The 24,514-nt window shown below is 56.9% G+C and overlaps 1 protein-coding gene across 4 annotated transcripts in view; it reads left to right on the top strand.

The window, feature by feature from the left end:
* The first annotated feature begins 307 nt into the window (after window positions 1–307).
* The window catches only part of APBA2 (amyloid beta precursor protein binding family A member 2), a 79,515-nt gene continuing 55,308 nt past the window's right edge, over window positions 308–24,514 (top strand). For 3 of the 4 annotated variants that reach the window (XM_037053776.1, XM_037053777.1, XM_037053774.1), the window contains exons 1-2: window positions 308–495; window positions 20,296–20,402. The gene's annotated coding sequence lies outside the window, so the exon portion shown is untranslated. Of the gene's footprint in view, window positions 496–798; window positions 862–20,295; window positions 20,403–24,514 lie in introns of those variants that run through there. The other variant, XM_037053775.1, reaches the window with a different exon arrangement.

Here is a 24,514-nt window from a genome sequence, read left to right as displayed (position 1 = left end):
CGGTAGGGGAGGTCAGCAGCAGGGCTAAGGCAGCACAGGGTATACTAGTAATGGTGATGGGTGGTGCTGGAGACGGGGAGAGAAGACCTGGGATGCAGCCCGGACCGGGATACTACGGGTGGGGGGCCCTCCCCTCACAGATGGGGCTTTCTGAAGCTGCAATCCCCGAGGGCTTCTCGTTGGAACTCCCCACTTGTCTCACAGCACCAGGCAGAGCTGAGTAGGGCGCGGTCGCCAAGGCCCCTTCCCGCTGCATGCGCTCCCGAGCCGCCAGAGGGCAGCGCAGCGCGAGGGGCTGCGTGCGGGCACAGCAGAGCCTCGCCGTCGCCCGCTTTACGCGCCGAAGGACCAGACCCTCGGGCTCCGGATCCCGCAGGTCCGGGGCGCGTCCGGGAATCTGTGTGCTCCCCACGCCCGGGACGGTTGGGCTCCGCAGCTTCCAGAGCCTAGGCTGGCCCGGGTCCCCGAGATCAACCCCGCAGGACCCGGCCCCAGGTGCGCGCCCCCCACCCCGCCCTTCGTGCGACCGATTGTCCCAGCGCCGGGCTCCCGGGGAAGGGGCTGGGCACGACCGCATCTTTGTCCTCCGTTTCTTTCCGCCGCGTGGGTGGTCCGCCAGCATTTTCCGACCCGTGTCCCGGGCGGGGGGCGGTGGGAGAGGCCGGTGCGGGGAGCACGGCAGAGGCGGCCCTGCGTGCCGCACGCCGCGTCCAGGGCGCGCCCGCCGCTATCCAGTTTCCCGGGCTCGTCAGCAAGCGCGGTGTGCGGCGCGGCGCGGGCTCACAAAGAGCTGCGGCGGCGGCCTCACAGACCGAGCCGGCGGGGCGGTGGAATAGCCGCGCCGTCCAGCTCCCGGGCCAGGTAAGCGGGGACTCGGGCTGTAGCCTGGGGCGCGGGCGGGCGGGTGTTGGGGGTGCCGGGATGAGGGGAGCGGTTGCCGCGGCCCCAGCGCTGCCCTCCGGACCTGGCGGGGCTGCGGAGAGGGCAGGCAGGCGCCCTGGGGGATGGGGGCGCGGACTGGCGCCCCCTGGGCCCTGCAGGCGTTTCGCGCATCCCGGGGGAGTCCGCGGCANATAGCCGCGCCGTCCAGCGCCCGGGCCAGGTAAGCGGGGACTCGGGCTGTAGCCTGGGGCGCGGGCGGGCGGGTGTTGGGGGTGCCGGGGTGAGGGGAGCGGTTGCCGCGGCCCCAGCGCTGCCCTCCGGACCTGGCGGGGCTGCGGAGAGGGCAGGCAGGCGCCCTGGGGGATGGGGGCGCGGACTGGCGCCCCCTGGGCCCTGCAGGCGTTTCGCGCATCCCGGGGGAGTCCGCGGCAAGGGGCGACCCCGCGCGGACGAGGGGCGCTGGCCGCGGGCGGCTGTTCGCTTTGGTTCCGCCCGGCTGGGGTCCCTAGTGCCAGCGGCAGCCCCGCAGGGCGCTGGCACCAAGTCCCCTTTCCCGGTGGCAACTCTCGAGTTTGGGGGTTCGCTTCAGGGTTCCCTGGCTCCCGGGAAGCCGAGCCCTGATCTTCACCCCTCCCCCCTTTTCCTTTCTAATGAGGCCCAGCGGGAAAAACTCCTCAATTAAAAATTCCACACACCTGGTCCTCCGGGCCTCCGGCGCGGGCCTGGGGCGCCGCGCGGGGTCCTGCGGGTTGGCCTGGCTTCTTCCCGCTGCTGCCCGGAGGTCGGAGCACTGACGGTCCAGGCCAGCATTGAGCCCCACGACCCCGAGCTGGGCTTCGCGCCGGGCGGCTGGCCTGTGTGCAGAGGCTGGGATGGACTGGTCCGGGTGCTCAGAGGTTCCGGGGATGCCCGCGGGTGGCCGACCCGCCCGAGTTGCACTGGAAGTGGAGGCTGAGGAGGCTGAACTTAGTATTTACTCGCAGGAGGAAGACTTCATTTTTTCACATCTGCTTAAATTTGGCCTTTCGGGGACCGGATTCAAATCTGTGGTTGGCCACTTCCCCCACGGCCTTGCTGTCGGCGAGGCGTCTCCTTCCAGGGCTGGGGCCTGCGGACTGAACACTCTTTGGCCTCTGCAGCCTCCCCTTACCCTGGCCATCCCCCTCCTGGGATTGCTTTTCTCTTGCTCTTGGAGAAAGGACAGTTGTTTTAGAGATAATGACCTGAAGGCTTTGAGGGTGCACAGGAAACAAGTTCTCCAGAGACACACTTGGAGCTGCCCTGCAGGTGCCAGGAGCCGGTGGGCGGCCCCATCACCGTTTAGCCTTGTGCGCGCTAGTGGTTCCCCCTCCCAGCCCTGCGAGGCGAGGGGAGTAGGGGTGCAGGGGACACTTCTCCTCCTCCCCTGGGCAGTCCACCAGTAAGGGGCAAGGCCTGGTTTTCTGTTCCCGAGCTGCCAGGGCGCCCTGCCCTGTGTCCTCACTTCCTGGGTAGCTGGAGAGGGCCTGCTGGGGTGGTGAGTGATTCAGTGGTGTCCAGGGCATTAGAGAGCGAGTTGGTGGAGAGCTAGCTAGTGGGGGTCTGGGCGATGGCGCTAGCCGTGGGACACCCCAAGAGTGTTCTGTGGGAGCCCGTCTCTCAGACTTCTGGTCTTTTTATCCAGAGCACAGTCCCGCCTTTCCATCTCCAGGGTCCTGGGTCTCTCTGTTCAGGGGACGAGTGTGGGCTGAACCAGATGGCGGGGCAGCGGGGTGTGGGGTCTGTGTGTGTATGTGAGCTGGAGAGGGGAGGTGGGTGCTTCGAGGAGGGTCCCACGGGTGATAGCCCCCTTCTTACTGTCTCCCACCTGCGCTTACCTCCCTGGGCTGTCCTCTTGTTCCAGGAGCTGCCCCTTTGAGTGCTTCTAACCCTTAAAAATACACATGTGTTCATTTCCCAGGAATAATTGGTGGGGCTGGGTTGTGAAACGAAGCCACATAAATAATCCAGTTTGCCAACCGAGCGAAGAAGTGCTAGATAAAAATAAGAGATAATTGTAAAAGACACCAGTCACACCCTGGGGAGCTGACGGCGCTCTGAGACACCTCGATTTTTCCTAGACACAGCTGAGGAGCTCAGAGGGCGCACAGGCCCACGGGGAGGCTGCCGGGGAGGCTGCCGTCCTGCTGGGCTTGGCAGGAGCTGGGCGAGTGTGAGGCCTGTCTAGGGGGCCAGGGGTGGGGCAGGCAGAGCCTGGATGCACAGCCCCCCCTGCCCCCCAGGCCTCAGCCCCTCCCCACCTCCTGCCCTTGTCTTTGGTTTTGCATGCCTGACCTGACCATCACAGGTGAGGGTCCCTGGTGGCCCCAGGATCTGAAGTCCTGGAGAAGGCTTTATGTCAGGGCACATCCCAGAGGGCAGGTGGGCACAGGGGCCCTGCACACATCAGGGGACTTCTGGAACAAGTGGCAGATACCCGTGTGCTTTGCCTGGCGTCCTGGCCTTAGAGAAGCAGAGAGAGTGGGAGACACAGCCTTGACCTTGCTGGGTGGCTGCGACAAATGGCGACGTGTGGGGACTGGCGGGAAGTGGTGGAGGCACTGTCATCAGCTCCATCCTGAGGTGGGTCACGTTGGAGATGACTGCTCACCAGAAGGTGGCCCCGGCTGCTGGTGGTTGGGCCCTGTGCCTGTGGTGGGGAGGATTTCTGGCCCCCTCCCTGAGGCCCCCGCCCACCACCTGGGCCGGGTCCAGCTGGAGTCTCAGAGCAGCCTGCTGGCACAGGCTGAGTCAGCTGTCGTGGGCGCACTCTTCTCCCTCCTGTCCTGCAGCCAGCCCTCCACTGGGCCCCTGTCCTCTCTGATACACACGGGAGCCAGGGGAGGACAGGGACCTCAAGGTCACAGAGCTTGTGGGGCTTGAGATCCCCCCGAGGGTTTGGGAACCCTCCATATTGGTAGGGTGCTATTGCTGTGTGAATTAGGATTTCTGTACCGGCTGTGGGGTTTCCCAGGTGGCACTGCAGGGCTGCCCCGTGGCAGGTGGGACCTAGGCCAGGCCTGCTGTCCGTTGCTCAAGCCTTCAGTGCCTATTCCATACCTGCATTCCTTAGCCTGATTTTTCCCAGTTCCCTCCCTTTGTCCCCAACCATGGTTTCTCCGAGCCATCTAGGCCTTAGACAGGCTGGCTCACTGCTCAGGCTTGCTCTGGGTTGTCCCACCCCGTCCCCACCTGCCACTATGGCCCTGGGGGCCTTCGTGCCCATCCTCGATGACCCTGGCTGAATGTGGGCTTTTTTTCTCTTCTCCCCTGGCCCTCGTGCTGGCCAAGCTCACACTGACCTCAGGGCCTTTGTACCTGCTGCTCCCGCCCCCGGCATGTTCCTGGGCCAGGTGTCCCCCTGGCTTTCTCCCTCACCCACTTCAGTTCTTTGTTCACAGGCCAGCTTCTGGGCCAGCCGATGAAATTAGTGTCACTTCCCCCTTTCTTGCGAACCCTGCTTTCTGTTTCTTTGTGGTACTTAACGTGCACTTTTTCTATATACACCATCCTTGTTTGTTTATTTTCTCTCTTCCCACCCCAAGGTAAGGACGTCACTCACCCCTGTATCCCTGGCAGCCAGAACGGTGCCTGGCCCCTTGTACACCCTCAATGCCATGTGCCCTCGGTGCCATGTGCCGGGTGAATGAATGCAGGAAGCCCCAGGAATGTGGTCCTTCCTTCCGACCCGAGCATGGCTCCCTGCTCCTCCTTCCCTTGATCCCCAGGCCGGACCTGCGTTGTATTCGCATTTGGAATTCCTGCTAGAACCGGTGCTCAGTGGGCAGGCAGGAAGGAGCCAGGGAATTGTCCAGGTGAGATCATTTGTCACGTGGGCCAGCAGACAGGCTGGCTGGGGAAGCGGTCCAGCCTGAGGGGTGGGCATGCTGACTCTTCACAGAAATTCCCTTTTGGATCCTCAGTCGCTGAGACGGCCCACCGTCCAGCTGTCCCGCTGTCAGAGCCGTCGCCACATTGTCCCTGCCATCACCTGGGACACGGACGTGCTGGGCACGAGGCACCCTCTTGCCCAGGTTCCCTTCCTCCTCCATCTGGATGTTTCTAAACTGGTCTGGTACCTTCTGTCGCACACGGCGCCTCAAGGCTCCCAGCCGCTCCGCCTGTCCCTGGTTGCCAGCCTTCCCTTCCCAGAGCCTCCCCCACCTGACTCTGCCTGGGTGACCGCCTGCGTGACCGCTGGCCCTGCTGGGGAGGGTGCAGCGGTTTCATGAGGCGAAAGGCACTGCCCCTCAGGCGCAGAGGGTGCATTTGGAGTAAGGAGAGCCCAGTGCGGACCGGGTCCTGCCGCTCACCCTGGGGCCTTGGCAAGTGGCTGGCTTTGGAGAGCCCCCTTCAGCACCTGCCATTGTACGTTGCACTTCCTGCCACGGTCATTTAGAGACACAAAATGCAGTGTCCGATTGACGCAAAGTAATAGTTCTGATGCCTGGGGTGGGGTGAACTTCGGGCAGTGCCCACGTGGCCTGGTACGGGGCACGGTGTTGGCCCTGCAAGCTCAGTGTGCCGACCTAACTGCAGGCGCTGTTTCGTGCTGGAAGGGTCAGAATGCAGAGGCACAAGTGTGTGTCGGGACCCCCGCGCCTGTGGACGGCTGCGGCTTTGCATCTTGGGGTGTTCTGAAAATGGAAGTGCCCCGGACACTCGAGGAGGCTTCGGATGGAGGAACCAGCCAGAATCAGCCACGCACTGTCGGGCGCTTGTGTGTGTGGGGTTGTGGTCCCCCGTGTTCTCCCGCCAAGCCCGAGAGGCGGTGAGGATGCTGGGGACCAGGCGGCTGTCACTTGTCCCGGGTCACAGAGCACGCTGGTACTTCAGGGAGGCACAGGGGTTTCAGCCCACACTGGGCAGAGCCCAAGGCCTACGTTCGCCGATGTTCTCTGCAACCCCAGCATGTCACATGTCCCAGCGTGTCACATGTCCCAGTGTGTCACATGTCCCAGCGTGTCACATGTCTCCCCGTTTGCATCCGATTCGCTTATAAGCTGGAGGCTGGGGGGGGGAGAGACATGTGACAGGGACAGAGGACCACTCCGTGACTCGTACAGGGCTTCGTTTTCAGCGTGTGCCTGAGAGCTGGTGACCAGTGGACGTCAGCACTGGGTGGTGGCTGGAGAGTAATGGACCTGTCCCAGATGGCCAGGGGGCCCTTCGTGGGGGCGGCGCGGGGGCTTGCGAGCTGACACTGCCGGTGGGTCTGTACAGCGTTCTCCTTTCCCACCGGAGCTAACGTCCATCCTTCACACTTTCTGTTGCAGAATCAACTGTGTAAAGAGACACGAGGCTCTGAAATGCCCGGGGTCTTGTTGGGGACAAACTCAATGAGTAGCCAGCGATTAGATCGATGCTGGCGTTGAGGGTTTTCAGTTGGGACACGGGCTTCCACCTTCTGCGTGTGTATGTGCGTTACGGCTGTAACCGTGGGTGTTTCTCAACTGTGTTACACACCGCTAATTTAATCTGAAAAGGAACGAGTGGTTTTCCCCAGTTGGTTTGCCTCTCAGTCACCTCGGAAGACCCGTCGTCCCCAACACGGGAGCCCCACTGAGGTTGGGGCAATTTCTCCCTTGTCCCGGCAGCAACCATGGGCCTTATTCAAAGAAAACGCAGCTTACGTTTCTCTGTGTTTATGTGGAATAAGCGAGCCCTGTGCTCTAACACCTGTCCCTGTATCCCCGGGCTGCCGACAGCTGTCCCGGGATGGATGGAGGGGTGCGGGGCCTGTTTAGGGATCGCATGTGGGTTCCTCCCTAACTTGTGAGGCCTCGGATGCCGGCCGCGACGTTGGGCTCTCAGGCTGGTCCTGGCCAGTGACAGCGGCAGCCAGTGGCTGGATGCTGGCCGCTGGCCGACGGATCCTGACCTCAGGTCCCCGAGCTGCCCACCTGGCCCAGCTGCTCCCTGGAGCCCCCCGAGGTGGAGGCACAGCGGCCGCCCCTGCAGGGAACCACAGAAGCCTCCTCGCCTTTCTCTGCCCGCTGAGCGTGGAGGGAGCGTGCCCACGCAGGACAGGCTGCGCCTGCCGTCTGCTGCCGTCTTAGGGGCCGACTTGGGGCTCTTCCTTGGGTGCGGGGCTCTGAGAGCTGGCGCCCCTCGGGACCAGGAGCAGAAGTTCTTGATGATGCCTGTCCTTTGGGCCTGAACCGATGTTGGGTTTTCCATTTATTGCGTTTCGTCACGAGTGGTTTTCTGCTTGCTCATGGCCAGTCTGTGCTGGGTCAGTCAGCAGGGGCGGCTGCCGCGGCGTGACACCCAGAGGGAGAGGCACCGACAACGGGGAGCCACCTTGGGGCCCCGCGCGTGGCAGCGCCCTCCCGCTCTTTGCTGCGGAAGCCCCTGCCACGGCTCTGCAAGCTGTTCCTTCTGCCCACCAGGGAGAGTGGCTCATCTAGTGGTGGGAACTCCGCCGTCGGGCTCCCGAGTGACAGCCCCTCACCCGTCCTTGGCATTCACCTTGCAGGTTTTTGCTATGGGGGGCTTCTGCAGTGCCAGTACTGGGGCCGGGGCCCTATACTGTGGTCCCCCCAGGCCCCTTTGCTCTGCTGGGAGTTCATCCACCCACCCATCCACCCACCTACCTACCCATGCATGTACCCACCCATCCATACCTACACATCCACCAATCCACTCACCCATCCAAATGCCTGTCCATCCACCCAACCTTCTACCCATGCATCCATGCATCCATCCATCCACCCACTTACCTGCCCACCCATCCACCCTACGGGTCTCTCCTGACACCTGTTTGGAGCTCAGTGGGGTCAGGAGAGAGGAGCTGCCGGAGAATGGGGGATAGCATCAGACCCCGATTCTGGCTCAGGGTCCACCACCCACCCATCCCCAGCAAAGCAGCAGCCAGGAGGTGTGAGGGTCCCAAANCCATACATACACATCCACCAATCCACCCACCCATCCAAATGCCTGTCCATCCACCCAACCTTCTACCCATGCATCCATGCATCCATCATCCACCCACCTACCTGCCCACCCATCCACCCTACGGGTCTCTCCTGACACCTGTTTGGAGCTCAGTGGGGTCAGGAGAGAGGAGCTGCCGGAGAATGGGGGATAGCATCAGACCCCGATTCTGGCTCAGGGTCCACCACCCACCCATCCCCAGCAAAGCAGCAGCCAGGAGGTGTGAGGGTCCCAAACAGGTGGGGGCAGGCCGGGGACCCTTTCCTGGAAGAGTGGGTGCAGTGCCCTGCGGGCAGAAGGGCCGCCTGGAGCTAGTGGGGCACACAGGCAGAGGGCCGAGGGTTTGATAGCAGGATTACATGGCTTGTGCAGGTCAGAGCTGGAGATGGGAGGGGACCATTAGGGCCCGAACCCCTGGTGGGCCCGGGGAGCCCTTACTTGGGCAGGGAGCTGGTGATAAGGGCATACAGTGCCCAGCAACCTCCAGGGGAGTGTTTTCCACAAACAAGCTCCTGAGCCAGTTGGAATGTGGGGAGGAGGGTGGGGAGGGTGTACTGGGGTCTCCAGCCGAGGTACCGGAGGAGGGACCGAGCGAGGGGCCAGGCGAGTGAGCCGCATGTCGGGGGCGCCTAGAGGGCCTAGGAGGTGGTGCGTTCAGTTTGTCGAGGGGAACAGGAGGGGAGGAGGTCACATTGACACCCTCTGCCCCCCCCAACTCTGGGCCCCTGGGGAGGAGGAGGCAGCTGCCAGCCACCAAGTTGCAGCCTCGCTCGCGCAGACGTTTAATTTTACCCTTTAGAGATTTACAGGCTTTTTGATTAAATTGCCACAGTTCTCCTACAAGAATGGCAAAACCCATGACAAACCATAAATCACATTATTAATTTGCTCATGTGGCGTTAACCTCTGCGGCTCCGCCGACTTGCTCCGCAGCTCGGAGGACGGCGGCTCGGGTCCTGGAGCCTGGTTTCCGGTTGTCGGCAGGCAGGGAGGCTGGAGGGACACGGGTTGAGGTGGCCAGGTGGCCGTCCTTGACCTTTCTGGATGGGCTGGTCCTCATTACAAGAGTCACTCTTGGTGGCATCTAGCCCTTGACTCCTCCCTGGCTGGGCAGAGGGCAGAGGTCACTGGGAAGGGGGTGGGGGTGGCCAGCGGCTCTTCCCGGCGTGAGTTGTCTTAGGGACCTGGCAAGGGTGGCTGTGGCTTCCGCAGAATCGGAAGGGCCTGCCTGGGATGCAGCCTGCCCCTGAAGGCCCCCAGCTTGGACCCCCCAGCTTGGAGCCCCCTACTTGGAGCCCCGCTGTGGCCCACGGTCCCAGGTTGGCTGCCGTGTTTGGCCCGGAAACCCACAACTCGAGGGGGAGCCAGTGGGGAGTTTCTAGTCGGTGACACGTGGGCCAGAGTGGGGCCGAGGAGTCAGTGTGATAACAGCTCTTTTGGGGGGAAGGGATGTCCTTTTCCTGATTGTCCACCGCCAATGCTGGGGGCACCAGGGCACTGGCCCGGGGGCTGGGGAACCCGAACCTGGGCTCACCAGCTATTCCTTATTTTCACAATATCGTCATTTCCTGGTGATTCGGCTCCGGGATGGGCGCCGTGCCCTCGGCTCCTGAACTGCCGGTTCCACTGGGATGCTCTGCCCTCCGAAAGCCGTCGGCAGCCCTGAGAATCCCAGGAGAAGCTGCCGGATCCTGCGACCCCCCGAGAGCCCCTGTCCTCCTTCTGCAGAAGCAGTAGGTTCGTGGGTTCGCTCTGTTGAGCTGCGTGGAATTTTAAACATTCCTCTGGTTGGAGAATGTAAAATGGATCAGTCAGTTCTCGTGAATTGGACTTTTAAGCAAGTTCCTGGGGGAACAAATAGACTGTCTTCTGTGTGTGGAAGCAGATTCCATGGGAACCTTCTGGCAGTGAATTTCAGAGGGCTTGTTGGGTTAGTTTCTGTGTCACATCCTGAGTCTTAAAAGCCCAAATGGGCCGTGGCAGGTGTGGCTCGAGCATGGGCCTGTGAACCAAATGGTCGCTGGTTCGATTCCCAGTCAGGGCACATGCCTGGGTTGCTGGCTGAGTCCCCCATAGGGGGCGCACAAGAGGCAACCACACATCGATGTTTCTCTCCTTCTCTTTCTCCCTCCTTCCGCCTCTCTAAAATAAATAAACAGGATCTTTAAAAAAAAATACACTGTGGGGTTGGCAGGCAGGAGGCCTACCTTTCCCTGCACCAGAGGCCACTCTCCAGCCCAGCAAACAAGGTGAACAATCTCCTTCACCTCAAGATGCCGAAAGACGTCAGAAGAATGGAACGAAACACATGATTTTGAACGTTTTTGGGGGGGTTCATGCTGTCTGCTGGGGTGTGGAGTTTGCGGGTATTGCTTCATTATCGAACTGTAAAAAAGCTAATCTTTAGTAGATATGCAATCTGTTTTTAAAATATAGCTGACCCTTGCATCACTCAGGGCTTAGAGGCACCGACGCCCTGTGCAGTTGAAAATCTCCGTGTAACTTTGATTCCCCCGAGAACTAAACTCCTAATAGTGTGCGTAGCCTGCTGCTGACTGCAAGTCTTACCTACCAATAATAACAGTCAGCGAATACATACTATACGTGTTAGGTACTGTAATCCTAACAGTAAAGTCAGGTAAAGGGAAGAAAATGCTACTGAAACTCCTAAGAAGAGAAATGACATGTACGGTACATATTGAAAAAAGTCCGCGTGTAAGTGGACGCACGCCGCCCAAACCCGTGTGTGCGGGGGTCGCCTCGAAGCATGTTTCTGGCTGTGGAGTTTGGGCTGAGAAGGACCCGCCTCACCGACGGGCAGGCGCCTGACCTGCTCGAGATTTGGGATTCCTTGGGCACTGGTTTTACATGGAACAGATTTTTTAAATTAAAACAGTTTCTGGTTATAAAGCAGTCATTGTAAAAAGTCCAATTTTATAGAAATACATAATGTAGAAAATGAAGGCCCCTCCCGCCACCCCCATTCAACCCTTGCAAAGACAACCATTGTTAACAGTTTGGTTCCTCCCATTTCTCTTCTTTTAAAAAGATTTTACTTACTTGTAGAGAGAGGGGAATGGAGGGAGAAAGAGTAGGAGAGATACCGATGTGAGAGAGTTACACTAATCAGTTGCCTCTCGCACACCCCCAACTGGTGATCTGGCCCACAACCCAGGCATGTGCCCCAGCTGGGAATTGAACCGGCGACCCTTTGGTTTCAAGGCCGGCACTCAGTCCACTGAGCCACAGCAGCCAGGGCCAAACACGTGGAATTTTTGATGTTGTCCGATCTGTCAGGCTCTTCTTTGATAGCCCCTGAATTTTGTCTTACTCAGAAAAAGAACTTCCCTACCCTTAGTGTATGTAAATACCCTCCTGGGGTATTTGGTGTGAATATGCCATTTCTTCTAAATATTGATAGCTTAGGTTTTTTGCATCTTTTATTTATCTAGAGTTTGTTTTTGGAAAGGACGTGAGCTGGAGATGTAAATTTTTTTATATGAACATTCCATTTTCCAACGTGATTTATTACTAACCCACCTTTATCCCTGTTTTGAGATGCCATGTTGGTTGTACATTAAGCTGTTTTGTGTCTTGGGCTATTTCTACCATGATTCTGAACTCTCAGTTGGAATTTACTGGTGCATTCTGGGGCAGACATCTGTTTAAATTCCTCTGGCTTTTGTTATATTTTTGTTCTCTTGTAGGGTCATTGCCTCTTCACTGTTCTCTTCCACTTTTTCTAGCCTTTCTCCTCTCTTTCTTCGACCAGATAAACTTTAGAATAAGCTAAGTTCATCCCAAAATCTCACTGGGATTTTGATTGGGATCATTCTCGAGGTGTCTTTGGGGGAGAGGAGACATTTCTCTGTTTTCTCCTTATCTGGGTGTTTTGATTTATTCAGAGGCCCTTGCTTCTGTCAGCTGCGTGTTCTGGCTTCGCTCACCTTCGCTCGGTGCGTGTCCTGTTAGGTTTAGGGCTGGGTATTTCATAGCTCCGGTGGCCCTTGTCATGGGGTTGTCCCGCCTCCTTTCCCCTTTCCTAGCTGACCATGGCTGATGGCAGAGCTGTTGACTTCTCAGTTCCAGCTGGTCTGCCCATGTGCCGACCACTCTCGGTTGGTTTAAATGGCTTGCTAGTCCTTTCTCTTGGGATTTTCTAATTGGGGGCTCATTCGCCAATGCAATGTGCCTCGCCTAAACTGGCGGGGACCCAAGAAACAGTGGCGGCTGTCTGTGTAGGTGCCGGGTGGGGGTGGGGGTGGAGGGAGAGAGGGTGAGGTGGGGCGCAGAGGGTGTGGCCCTGATTCTTAGCTCCCCTCCGCAGTCACCCCACAGGTGACTCAGAAGCTGGGTGTCCCAGTGAGGTGGCCTCCAGCAGGAGAGTGTGGGTGTCGGCCAGATTCCCACCAGGACCCCTTTGCCCAGGGCAGGCCCTGGAACCTGTGATGCTGGTCNTCGGTTGGTTTAAATGGCTTGCTAGTCCTTTCTCTTGGATTTTCTAATTGGGGGCTCATTTGCCAATGCAATGTGCCTCGCCTAAACTGGCGGGGACCCAAGAAACAGTGGCGGCTGTCTGTGTAGGTGCCGGGTGGGGGTGGGGATGGAGGGAGAGAGGGTGAGGTGGGGTGCAGAGGGTGTGGCCCTGATTCTTAGCTCCCCTCCGCAGTCACCCCACAGGTGACTCAGAAGCTGGGTGTCCCAGTGAGGTGGCCTCCAGCAGGAGAGTGTGGGTGTCGGCCAGATTCCCACCAGGACCCCTTTGCCCAGGGCAGGCCCTGGAACCTGTGATGCTGGTCACCTTTAGGAGGTGGGTGGGGGTGAGGGGGGTGGGGAGGGGATCCCCCCACTCCCACTCCGTTGTCGAGCCATCAAAGATGAGGTTTCCTCTCTTTCATACTCTCTCGCCTTGGCCTTGGCGGGTCGCACCCTGCAGACCAGCGGTAGGGAGTTGCTTTGTGAGATTCCTAAGTTATTTGCTCATCAAGTTTTTGCAGCATTTCCTACCGTTTTCCTGTAGAATCTTCACAGAGGTGCCCAACCTGCAGGCTGCATGCAGCCTGGGATGGCTTGATTGCCACCCAACGCAAAATCATAAAGTTACTTAAAACATGATGAGTTTTTTTTGTGATAACGTGTCGCAGTGTATTTAATGTGTGGCCCAAGACAACTCTTCTTCCAGTGTGGCCCAGAGACGCCAAAAGGTTGGACACCCCTGCTAGGGCATGATAGTTCTCAGCACCTGCTAATGAAGTGTTTGGGACGACGGGCGTTATTTTTCTCCTTTTATGCGGTAAACCTGCCACCTGGCACCTTGAGGATGGTCACCCCGTGCTTGGCACTTTCGGGGCCATTAGGTTGTGGGACGGATTAAGCCTGTGTTGGGGCTGGAGCCGGGGCGTGACGGGACCCCATACTGCCCCCTGGTGGCGGGCCTGGGCGGGGGTCTGACTCTCCCAGTGAGATCCTGGCCCAGCAGGTGAGCGTCAGACCAGGAGGCAGGGAGCCCGGGGATTTTTATTTTTACCCTCACCCCACCTGCCGGGAACTTGTTCCCAGGTGAGGCCCCTAGTCTCCCGTTTCTGGCCTGGCTCAGGCTTGCTTCCTGCGCTCACAGGAAGTGACTCCTGGGCGCCACACAGAGGTGATGAGGGCCAGGGCCCTGGGGGGTGGCCTCTGACTCCGGGCTGGGGACTGAGGGTCCCCATTTCTTGAGAAGGGTGTGTTTGCTGGTCACTAGGCTTGACTTCTGTTTCGTTGGGGTCTGTCCTTTCTGTTGGGACGGCTCCTGGAATGGGTATTCTCGGTGATGGAAAGGGGAACGGACAGCTTTTGGCGACCATGGCTTTGTCAGGTGCCCCTGAACCAGGGAGGTGGCACCCTCAACCCCAGTCAGCGCTACACGCCTGAGGGCTCGCTGGTGGCATTCTGTCTTGCCGCAGGGTTCAAATCTGTGGGGTGAGTTCGGGGCTTCCTGGTGTGGGTCGGGTCTAGTTGTGGCGCATGGTTTTCTGGGGGTGGGTCTTGGATATTCACCTTTAAACCCATCTGACACTCAGCCACAGACAGAGGGTGGCGTTGAGAATGGGCTTCTGTTTACAGCGCTCCCAGTGGGGTGGGTTTTGTTTCGAATGCGTGGATTGTGCCAGCGTTTCACTTCCATTTCCTTCGTGTAACTGCGCGCAGTGGCCCATTTTTCTGGTGTTTAATGAAAAATCTGTAGCCGAAGCCTGCTTCCCAGTGCGCTCCCCACCCCAGGCGGATCTCAGCTCACCTGCGTGCACCGCGGGCCGGGTCAGCTGCAGCCCACTTAGGGGCGCACGTGGCTTTCATTTGCCTGAATTGTGTCCACACATGTTTTGTATTCCGAGCAGAGTTGTTCAGCTGTCAGCCTTCGGAGGGGAAAGACAGAGTGGTACTAATGGGCTTTGCAACGGCCAAAGATGCTGGGAAAATAGGAGGCAGGTGTGAGCCCAGGCGGGCTGGGATGGACGCTCAGGTCCCCGGGAGCTGGCAGGAGGGCATTCCTTGCCCGTGGAGAATGCTGGCGAAGGGGTTTTCAGTCCGGGGCGCTCGGACTGTGCGGAAAACCTCCTGAGCACACCTCTGGGTTAGCTGTTTGGCTACGAGAGCCCCCGCTGTCTTTCTTTAAAAAATAGACTATTTTTAGAGTGGGTTTTGGTTCACAGCCAAACTGAGAGGCCAGTACAGAGAGTTCCCATACATCCCTGTCCCCAGCACATGCGCGGTCTCCCCGTTAACTACAGCCCCCTCTGGGACAATTGTTCCAGCGATGCACTGCATCGGCACACCACGGTCATCCTGGTCCATCCCATTAGCGTTCCCTCTTGGGGTTGCACGTTCCATGGGTTTGAGCAAATGTGCACTGACGTGCACCCACCATCCCAGGACCAGAGAGCTGAACAGAGTAGTTCCACCCCTAACCACCCTGTGGGCCCACCTGTTCGCCCCCTGCCCCCACTCCTGGCCGCCACGGATGGTTGCGTGTCTCTGTAGCTTTGCCTTGTGCAGAGACCATCATACAGTTGGCATCAAACAGGATGTAGCTTTTTCTGATTGGCTTCTTTCACTTTGTATTGGGTTGGCCAAGAGGTCTGTGTGGTTTGTCCTTGAATTAAAGACACATTTTTCATTGCCACCAGTAACTTTGTTGATTTGGATATTCGGAGTATGTCTGCTATCTCTCACTATTGGCTTCTGGTGGGTAGAGGCCAGGGGTGCTGCTAAACACCTTCCCATGCATCCATCAGACAGTCCCACGGCGCAGAATTATTTGACCAAAATGTCAACAGTATCAAGGAGCTTCGCAAACCACTTTTGACACACTCGATCTGTCACAGCACCTTCTCCATACATTGCACAAATCTTTTTTTTTTACATTTCAGTTGCGTTTTTACCTTTCTTGAAATAATAAAGCATAATATGGCAAAAATGGTGCGTATCTTCTTCCGTCTTCAACATTAAAATGGTAACTTGTTTTTAAATGCATGCTGATGTGGCAGCTCTCACACACAATCTAACAAAATTGTTTGGAATGAAGTCAAAGACAGCGAAGCACCACCAGAGCTGTGGAACGGAAAATGCTGAACGAGGGTTTCGGCTGACCGAGTGCTGTGCATTCTGGGAGTTCACATGGTTTGAGACATTTATTTTTATTGCCGAATAAGATTCCATTGTCTGGATGGACCACAGTCTGTGTATCCGTCACCTACCTGGGGACATCCCGGTTGCTTTCAGGTTTCAGCAGTATGAATAAAGTGGTGATAAGCACCTGGGTGCAAGGTGTTGGTGTGGACATACATTTTCGGCTCCTTTGGGTGAAGACCAAGGGGCGTGGGCCCTATAGTGAGAATGTTAGGTTTTGTAAGAAGCTTGAAACTGCCCTCCAGCCCTGGCTGGTGTGGCTCAGTGGACTGAGTGCCAGCCTACAAACCAAAGGGTCGCTGGTTCAATTCCTAGTCAGGGCACATGCCTGGGTTGCAGGCCAGGTGCCCAGGATGGGGTGTGTGAGAAGCAACCACACATTGATGTTTCTCTCCCTCTTGTCCTCCTTTCTTCTCTGTCTAAAAATAAATAAAATCTTTTTAAAAATTAACTGCCCTCCACACGGCTATAATTTCTAGAGCTCCTGCAACGGCTCCACGTTCTCATCCGCCTGTGGTGTGGTTGGGGCCCAGGTTTTGGCCATTCCCACCAGTGGGTGGTGGAACCGCACTGTTCCAGTTTGAGTTTCTGTGAGCACAGATGAAGTCGAACCCCTTTTCACACTTCCTTGCCATTAGCATGTCTTCCCTGGTGAGATGTCTGTTCATGTCTCCGGCCCACGTCATGATCAAGTTGCCTCCTTTCTCTTTGTTGAATTTTACATGTTCTTTGTGTATTTGGGGTAATGGTTCTTTATCAGATGTGTCTTGTCTCTTGTAAATATTTTCTCAGTCATGTCATTCTTTCGGCCATGTTTTTCGCAAAGCAGACACTTAATTTTCAGGAAGTCAAGCTCATTTTTTCTTTTATAGATTGTGCCTTTGGTGTTGTATATAAAAAAGTCCTTGTCTGTCTGCCCTGACCAGGTGGGTCAGTTGGTTGGACTGTCATCCCGTACACCAGAAAGGTCACGGACTCCGTCCCTGGTCTGGGCACATACCTAGGTTGTGGGTTCGAGCCCCAGTCAGGGCACATATGGGAGGCAACTGATTGATGCTTCTCTCTCTCTCTTCTCTCTCTCTCCCTCCCTCCCCCCTCCTTTTCTCTCCTTCCCCTCTACCTGCCTTCCTCTCTCTCTTAAAAAGTCAGAACGTATCCTCGGGTGAGGATTAAAAAAAAAAGTCCTTGCCAAACACACGGTCACCTAGATTTTCTCCTTTGTCATTTTCTAGGAGTTTCATAGCTTTGTGTCTGACATTTAGGTCTGACCCATTTTGAGTTCAGTTTTTGTGAAGTCTGTGCCTGGATTCCTTAGTTTGCACGTGGCTGTCCGGTCGTTCCAGCACCATCTGCTGAGAAGACCGTCTTTCCTCCATTGTATTTGCCTTTGCTTTGTTGTCAGGCTCCGCTGAGCCCCAGCCGGGTGGCTCGGTTGGTGGAGTGTCGTCCCGTGCACCAGAGGGTTTCGGGTTCAGTTCTTGGTCAGACCACGTACCTAGGTTGCAGATTCAGTCCCTGGTCAGCATGTGTATGGGAGGCAGCCAGGCGATGTTTTTCTCTCACATCGATGTTCCTCTGTCTCTCTCCCTCTCTCTCTAAAATCAATAAAAACATATACCGATAATCAGGCAAAGATTTAAAAAAGCAAGATTAATCGACAGTTACTAGGTGGGTCTATTTTGCTTCATTGATTAATCTCTCTTCTTTTACCGATATTGCACTTCTTGACTGGTACGGGGGCTTTATTGTGAGTCTTACAGTCAGATAGGGTCAGTCCTCCAAACTTGTTCTTCTATTTTGTGTGCTCCGCATTCTTCTGTCCCAGTTGCTGCAATGGTCTGCTTTCTCGGTCATCAAAACCACGGCTGATTCCAGCCCTGGCTGGCATGGCTCAGTGGGTTGAGTACTGGCCTGTGAACCAAGAACCACCAGTTCGATTCCCAGTCAGGGCACGTGCTTGGGTTGTAGGTCAGATTCCCAGTTGGTGTGGGGCTCGTGAAAGGCAACCACACATTGATGTTTCTCTCCCTCTCTTTCTCCCTCTCTTCCCCTCTCTCTAAAGATAAAAACAAAAAAACCCCCACATATGATGATTTTATTTTAAATTCTATTAGAACAAGCTTGATGTGAAGTGATTTTAAAGACTTTTTATTGGCATTTGGAAGACCAGGAAGGGTTTCCAGTGCTTGTGTTTGGGTCATGGCGATGCCACTGTGCATCAGTTTGTCACACGCAAGGGAGGCTATTTTGGGGAAGGGCCCAACAAGAGGCTTCCTATTTCTGAGAGTCTACTAGGGACCAGGAAGCATGGGTCACTCAGAGATCTGTCCTTCTGTGCGTCGAAACCTGGAATGGGGGTGCTGTGCTGTCCGTAATGTGCCGATTCGGCATTGGTGGGGACTGACCAGCCTCCCGTTTTCATTCAGGATTGGCTCTGTAAAAAAAAATTCTGGTACCACGTCCAGCTCTAGAGACATGTCCTTAAGGTGGAGACGTCCTAAAAAGGCCCCAGTTCCTGCTGCCGGCCACATGACTCCGGCAGGAGTGGGGGAGGGCACCTCCTGGCCCCCACCCCAGGCTGACCCTCTGCTCCACACTCCCTGCAGATGTGAGCCCGGTTTCTACCTTCTTAGAAGAACAGTGCCTCTGAGGATTCCAGCACGTGGGCACCGCCATAACTTCCTGAAACGTGTTCCTGTTTGTGGGCACTTAGATCACTTCCAGTGTTTAAAAATGTTGCCACAGTGACACCCTCACACAGACACCCTTTATTTCATGTGTATGTGATCATCCTGGAAATGGCACTGTTGGGTAAAAGGATGTGCATTAAAAACATTTCTTTTTAGATTTTATTTATTCTTAGAGAGGAAGGGAATGAGAAAGAGAGGAAGAGGAACATGGCTGTGTGAGAGAGACATAAATCGGTAGCCTCCCGCACGTGGGCCTGCAACCCAGGCACGTGCCCTGACCAGGAGTTCAACTGGTGACCTTTTGCTTTTTGGGGTGACACCCAACCGACTGAGCCACACCATTCGGGGTGTGTTTTTAAATTTTTTGATAGAGAATGATGACTTCTGAAAGGCTTCCTTGGGACTCCACCTAAAATGAAATTTTTTAAAAAGGAGAGCTACTGAGAATGTAATTCACCACCAACAGCCAAACAGGATGTCACTCCCTTGGGCCATCAGCTGTGAAATGTGGCTGCCTGGAGAGGCCAAGGTGACAGAACCAATCCTGAGAGTTTACTAATGTCCCTCAATTTGGAGCGAGGGCGACTGTGACTGCAGGTGTGGGAAGGATGCGCCTGGGGCACAGTGGCGCCCCTAACTCAGGAGAACCGGCCTCCTCCGGGGCTGCTGCCTGGGGTCTGTTCGCACTGCATGCTGGGAGAATCCCTTGGCTCCATCGGCCACTTCAGCAGGCAGCTCCTCAGTTGTGTCCATGTGTCGGGTGCTCTGAATATCAACTACCATTTTTAAAAAAATGAATAGGTTAAAAATTTTCAGTTTTTTAAGATTCCTAGTTATGAGACTGCACAAATGTCTGTTGAGTGTTGATTGAACATGCCTGCCCTCACAGAGCTTACCCTCCAGGGAGGGAGGCGGATGATAACCAAGATAAATAAATAAAAATATGCCCCGTGTTAGGCGGTGGCAAGTGCCACAGAGAAGCACCCGGCAGGGGAGGAGGCCAGGACAGGCGGTGGGCGGGGCGGCGGCTCTCAGTAGGGTTTTCAGGGAGGGCGAGGGATGAGCGGCATGGGGGAGAGGGAGGCGAGACCGCGTGGACAGCGGGAGGGGGGGGTCCAGGCCCATGTCGCCGTGCAAAGGCCCTGGGACGACACCTGTCCAGTGTCATTGTGTTTGAGGAAGTGAGGGCAGAGGGGTAGTGAGAAAAGTCAGGAGGGGAGGGGCCAGACTGGGACAGGATAGGGAGAAGGGGGTGAGAGGGGCCGGGGCCCAGGTGCTGGCGTGGGGCCTACACCCAGTATCTCGGTGCCTCCATCGTTCTCCGAGGGAAGGAAACTGAGGCGTGGGTACACTCCTTAGTTTTCCCAGGCAGTATGAGGCAGAGCCAGGTTGGGAGCTGGGAGCCAAGGCGTCTCTCTCTGGTCTGCGCGAAGATCCAGGGTGGCGCCCTCTACAGGCCGAGCGCTGGCGCCCCCATGTGTCCAGGAGGAGGCAGTGTCACTGGCACTAGTGGCTGCTCTCCCTGTGCACCCACACGCGCACATGGTCTCCCTTTAAAAGGGCTTCGTTTAGCGTATTTTGTAGACCCTCCCCTATGTATAGCACATTTGATTGTAAGATAAAAAATGAAAATAACAGTAAGCCCCTCGTCTCCTGTCTAAGTTTGCTGCTTTGGAAAAACAAGTTGGAAACACACCTCGAAGAACGAGTTTCATTTCCGGTCAGCGCAGAGGGGGCCCCAGGTTCCCCTCATCGTTCTCCAAAAGGGTTGGAGAAGTACATCCCCATGCTTGGGCCCTAGGTTCTTAGTTACCTGTGCTGGCCAACCTTCCAGAATAAACACAGTGGGGGCCCACTCAGAAACTTGGGGAGATTCATGATGAGCGCAGGACTGATTTTCACAACACAACGTTTGGTAGCTTTGCAGAACCTCTCGGCTTTGATCCTGGAGCTCTGAGCTCCCTTTGAGAGTTACAGCACAGGTTCGTTTCTCCTTTACTTTCGAAGGATGATTTTGTTGGGTAGAGGATGCCAGGCCGGTGGTTTTTAGTGTGGTGTCTGTGGTCATCCTGCTGATGCCTCGCTGATGCCTGTCTTGTTCCAGGGTCTGGAAGATTTAAGCACTACTGAAGCTTGTGAAGGCACGCCTGCCGCCAAGGCCAGCACTGTCCTGCGGATGGCCGAGAGTCCTCGGGGGCCTGGAGATTCGGGGTGAGTCGGGCCTGGGGCGGTCGCCGAATGCCGCGGCCAACGTGCCATTCTCCCGTGCATCTCCGGCTGTCTGAAACGGGGCCGGGGGACCAGAGGCGCATTCTGCTGCCCCCACTTCTCTCTAGAAAAAGCCTAAACAAATGCGGCTGCGCGGATATTTTCCCACCATTTTCTGTTTTTTACAAATTCACCTTCGTTTGGGGGAGAAAGATGGAAAGGACTTAAGAGTAAATAACCACACAGTATACACGTGCTTTCTAGGACCCAGGCCTGTGCTGGCCCTGTTGGCAACACCATTGCTTTACGCTCTGATCTTTCCTGTGTTTCTCCTACGCCCTTCAGGCCTAGATTGTTCTTCGTCTTCCTTCCTGACGCAGAAGCTCAGGTTGTTGATGTTCGATCGTCTCTTCTCATCACGACATTTAGCGCCATACGTTTCTCCCTCAGCATGGCTTTGCTACATTTTGGCAAGTGGTATTTTCATTTTCATTTCGTTCAAAATTTTTTAAGCTCTTCACATGCTGTCTTCTTTATAGACACACGTGTTATTTGGAATTGCGTTGTTTGATTTCCCAATTGTTGGGGATTTCCCCTCTCTGCCTGGTATTGATTTTTAGCTTCATTCTGTTCTGGGCTTGTGTTTCTATTTTTAAAAACCCAAAGGAGCACTCCGTGGCCCCAACTGTAGTCTGGATGCTGCGTCCTGCACCCGCCCCATTCCGGTGTTGACGCCCCAGCCCCCTAGGCGGTGGTGCTCAGTCAGGAGGCTGAGCCTGCGCAGTGGAATCGTTCCCTTATCAGAGAGCTCCCCCGCCCCCGTCCCCGAGCTCCTTAGCCCCCTCTGCCACCTGAGGACACGCACAGGAATGCCCGTGAGACTTCGTCCCATGGCTCTGAGATAAGGCTCTGGTCAGGTCTTCCCCCGGGCAGCTGGCCTTTGTCACAGAGGAGGCTCTGGTGTGCTTCTCAGTAGGGACTGTCACCTCCCTCTGCCAGAGCCAAGAGTAGATGTCTGTGGTCCCTCGGATTTCGGGGGGGGTGGCCTGTAAACTCAGTTCACAGGTGGGTCCAGGAAAAGTCACCAGTGTTCAGTCTGCCCAGCTTTGTCCCACTGCACGGATGGCAGGATGGAGTCCAGGCTCTTGACATGTGAGAGGGGATGTGCAGGCCTTCCCCTGCCCTGGTTCCCCGTCGCCCCCTGGCATCGTGCTCTCTCTCCGGCAGTTCACTCGTTGGTAGCCTCTCTTCCCCGTGAGAACGTAAACTCTGGGGTGCTGGAACCTCATCCGTCTACCCCTTCTCACCCCCGAACCCAGAACAGAGCCTGGCATGCTCTGAGAGCGAGTAGACGGAAAGAGAGGCACGACCAGGCCAAGCCTCCTGGTCTCAGGTGGCTGGCCGCTGCTCTGGAGGTTTTCTCTCCTGCTCTGTGGCGCCGGGTGACTGGGAAGCACAGAGGAGCGGACGTGCCCATGGGGGTCCCTGGGCGCCCTCCCAGGACAGAGGAAACAGCCCACAGCTGCCTCTGGAGACGCCTGATGGTGATGCTTGCTTGCCTCCCCCAGGGGCTGATGTCTTTAAGGGCCTCCCTGGCCAGCACAGGAGCGGGCTGTGTCTCAGCTGCCAGCTTTCTGGCCCTCTCCTGGTGCACTGACCTTGGGCCCCACCCCTTTGCCACCATTCCCAACACTGCATTTCTGGGGTCGCCCTAGCGGGCCCTCCGCACACTGAAAAAAGCGAGGGCGCCCCATTCTTCTCGTCTCGTTGGCACGCCCATCACTAGTGCCAACTTTCACAAACAGATTTCTAAACCATCAACCATCTGTCCTGCTCTTAATGACAAATGTCACGGATATTATTTTCCTGGTGCTGTCGGTGTGAGGAAACTGTGTTTTTCTCAAGTCCACGGTTCTTGTGTGAGGAAGTGTGACCGGCCACCCACTCCTAAACATGAAGCCGCGTTCGTAGCAGTCACTTTGCGTGAAGGGGACATCGGCCCACTTGGTTCTGTGCAGAAAGAAGCTGGGTGGAAGGCAGCAGCAGCAGAGCTGACACTGAGGCCCAAAGGCTCGTCCCCAGCCTGTCCCAGAGGCCCCCGCCCTGCCAGTATGTGGTGAGGCTGCACCCAGGTCTGAGGCTGCCTCCTCAAGCTGGTCAAGTTTGGGGGCTGTTTTCTACCTTTTGGAGCTTGTGAGGTTGGTGCGGGCTGGTGCTTAGCTGTTGGTACCGAGGGGTCTGGAATTGCTGCTTCAGAGTGAGACAGGGCCATCTGTCCCTTCCAATGGGCACAGCACCTCCCCCCCAAAGAAAGCCCACCTGTCACTTTCTCCTGGTCTTATGTGGGCTGGGACTTTGGGAAAACTGGCTTGGGGGATGGGCGGTGTCAGTCACTGGAGGGAGTGGGTGCTCTGGGGCAGCAGGACAGGTCCCACTGAGCATCCTGTCCCACAGCTAGTGGCCTCTGGGGGCGGGGGGACAGTGCAACTGTGTCATTCCAGAGCTCCCCGGCTTTGGAGGAGACCCAGGAATGGCTGGTGACAGGGTGGCGGCAGCTGAATCAGAGCGCAAGTCATGCCTCCGTCCAGGAAAGCAGGGCTGATGGGGGGGACCTTGCATCCTTGTCCCTGACCTGGTGCTGGTGCCACGGGGTCAAGTCCTGCCCTCACTTCCCAGGCAGCACTGTCCCTTCGGGAGGTGGCCAGAGAAGTACACTCATTTTACGAAGCTGGGAGAGCGGTAACTGCTCACACCGCGTGCTGAGGGCGCTCCGGATGCTTCAGGGGCTGCTCCTCGCCTTTCCTGGAGCTCAGTGGCCTCTCGGGGTTCATCGGGGCGTCGCAGTCTGCATTTGGCTTGGAGATGAAAGCGCTTTATGTTTATTCAAATTAGGAGTAATTTAAAATTACAATTTTCATCTTAATTGTGTGTACTTGAGGATCCCACTTAAGTCTCTGGAAATAATTGCAGAGTAATATTTTGGGAAGTGATATTAAAATGCACAGATGTTGCGGTGGAGGAAGGTCCCCGTGGGTGAGCCACAGCCCCTGACAGAGAGGGCGTCCAGGACAGGTGCACCTCCCCACCCCCGCCCGGCTCTGGACGAGGCTGCCGGCGGGGCCCCTTTCAGCACCTCCCTTCCGAATCAGGTGCTGCCAGGTCCCAGGAAACAGGTTGCACAGTCACCGCGGCACTGCCAGTCTCTGTGCTCTGGTAGAGACAGGGGAGGTATGGGAGGTCGCCCTGGCGGATGGGGCAGCAGACTCTGGGAGCTGTTCTGTGCCCTGGAGCTTTCAGTGGGCCTGGGGGTCCGGCACAGCCCACAGAGCAGAGGGCACTGGCTCCTGTGTCCCTGCGAGAGTGCAGGCTCCGTGTCCAGAATCTGTGGGTGCGGTGGGGGGCTGACCCATTGCAGAGGGGTTTAAGCTCTGAGGGCTGCCCTCCCTGGGGACATCCTGGAGGAGCACCAAGGGCCTCTTTCCTGTTTGGGCACAGGCTATGGGGGCTGGCCAGCCACTGGGTGGCCACAGGGCCTTGGCCAGTGTGCCCTGGAGCCTGCCAGCCCAGAGGAGTGTCCCGAGGGGCTTTGTAGCCTCCCAGCTGTCGGTGCCAGGCAGTCCCCGCTGTCCCCTCCCTCCTGCCATCGTGCCCAGCAGCTGAGCTGGGGCAGCCCGGGGAGAGGAGTGGCCCTCAGCCCGTTCTCCAGGAAGGATCTGCGGGCTGCCGCTTGTGTCTTCCCGGGCCGGGGCCATGACTCACAGTGACACAAGTGCTTGTTTGTGGCATTCCCTTAGCACAGGAAGCAGCAGCATCCCCAAGGTGCCATTCAGAGAGCACCCCGCTCTGCACTCACGGGGACTCCAGGCCCTGCCCCGAGCTGGGCAGTGGCCCAGAGCAGCTGTCCAGGGTCTGCAGCCCAGTGAGCTCGGCAGGCGTGGGACGTGGTGTCTGCACCAATGTGGTACGTTCAGCACAACGAAGGAGTCAGCACCAGCGTGTTACTACTAACGAGACTCCGTGGCTTCGATTTCCTTAGTTGTTACCTGATGTCCCCGCTGTGGTCTGGGACAGTTTGGGTTTTCGGCAACCTGGACAGTTGGAGGCGTCCTGGTCTG

Source organism: Sturnira hondurensis, unplaced genomic scaffold, assembly GCF_014824575.4.
Source record: "Sturnira hondurensis isolate 20B ecotype Veracruz unplaced genomic scaffold, ASM1482457v3 Scaffold0007865, whole genome shotgun sequence".
NCBI classification, from domain to species: Eukaryota; Metazoa; Chordata; class Mammalia; order Chiroptera; family Phyllostomidae; genus Sturnira; species Sturnira hondurensis.
This window is presented reverse-complemented; position numbering and strand designations above follow the sequence as displayed.